At 34.3% G+C, this 1,647-nt stretch overlaps 1 pseudogene; it reads left to right on the top strand.

The window, feature by feature from the left end:
- The first annotated feature begins 413 nt into the window (after positions 1-413).
- On the top strand, positions 414-1,144 carry LOC145089675 (uncharacterized; annotated as a pseudogene).
- The last annotated feature ends 503 nt before the right edge of the window (positions 1,145-1,647 follow it).

Raw genomic sequence — 1,647 nt, 5'->3', positions numbered from 1 at the left:
GAATTTATCTGGATTTAGCTCTTTGATTTTATAAGATCTTCATAAATTGTTCGGGTTTCTTGATTTTTGGAACCTGCATGTTTATTTTCCTTCCCAATCTGGGCATTTTTATCTGTGATTAGTAAACAAATTAGGGTTATGATTCTTAAACATCCAATCCTTTTGCCTTTGTTCTTGTTCTTAATGTTTTTCTTTTTTAGAAAATTCCATCGTCTTTAGTTCTTGATCTTGACTTTGAAGACACCCATGTGTTGTTTAGTTGAAATTCAGTTTCAAGATCATGATTCTTCATTAACTAAATCAACTTGTCAATCTTACCCTGAAGTTGCTAGTGCTGGAGAAAATTACCATTTAGCGTTTGAGAGTTGGAATTGAAGATATGGAATGGAATTGAAGCTCATTTAGTTGCAATAATGGTCACATCTGTGATCTGTTATTGCTAGGCAAAATGGGTCCCAATCATCAATTACAACAGCAAGGGTAGTGCCCTATGCTTCTTCAGTTCCAATTGAAGGTTTAGTAAATTAAAGCTTTAACCAAGGTAATCATCTGGGGTATCAAAGTTACTGGGATGCAACATATGCACATGAATTGACAAATTTTCGTGAACATGGGGATGCTGGTGAAGTTTGGTATGCATATCTAATTGACTATGACATATACCTTCTTTGACAAGATGCTTTTTTGTATGACTTTTTAAATTCTTTCTAAAGGTTTGGGGCAGATGTCATGGAAATGGTTGCTTCATGGAAAAAAGGACTATGTGCTGACATTTCACAAAGACATTTACAAATTCAACATAAAATTGATGACTCTGAGTCTGTTAGTCAAGAGGATAAAGATTTAGCAAGATGGAGTGTTCTTGATGTTGGAACAGGCAATGGGCTACTTCTTCAAGAGCTTGCCAAACAGGGGTATAGTATTATACATAATAACACTTATTCCTCCTTTTGGTACGATGATAATTGATAAATCATTCTTTATTACTTTTGATGTTAGTATAAATAGGTTCTCTGATCTCACTGGAATAGATTATAGTGAATGAGCAATTAGCCTTGCTAGAAGCCTTGCTAATCGTGATGAATTTATTGGTATCAAACTATTGGTTGATGATGTTCTTGATTTTTTATTTACTCATATTTAATGTCTATTGGTAAGTTACAATTTGCATTTACTCATATTTAATGTTTTTTATTTTTGATTTTACAGCTCCTGATATACATCGATCCAACAGCACAAAGTTCCAGGGATATGCTTGGTATTGACACTCGAGGTTGAAAACTTCAACGTCATGTCAGGGATAAATATAAATTTATTTCAAGTTTGGTCCATTATACCCTTGGTTGACATTTATAAAAAACTTCCTGGAAGTTACTAAAGAAACAGTCGTTGCCACCTTTGTGCTATTCATCAGGTGTTAAATGGCTTCTACCAACCTTGGACATGGCGGAGTTGGCAGTTCCAGAGTTGTTACCGGCTTGAATTATTTATCTAGTTCAGTTGACTGGCTCGGGAGAGAGATGCTTGAGATGCGACAAGGTAGAACATGATGATGAAAGAGTGAGTGCAAGTTCCTTTTCCCTTATCATAACTTTTCTTATATATCATTCATAAAATTCTTATATATCATCAGTTGTTATTGATAAT

Source organism: Lactuca serriola, chromosome 2, assembly GCF_051521515.1.
Source record: "Lactuca serriola cultivar US96UC23 chromosome 2, Lser_US96UC23_V15, whole genome shotgun sequence".
Taxonomy (NCBI): domain Eukaryota; kingdom Viridiplantae; phylum Streptophyta; class Magnoliopsida; order Asterales; family Asteraceae; genus Lactuca; species Lactuca serriola.
The sequence above is the reverse complement of the archived record's forward strand: the minus strand, read 5'-3'. Positions and strand labels throughout refer to the sequence as shown.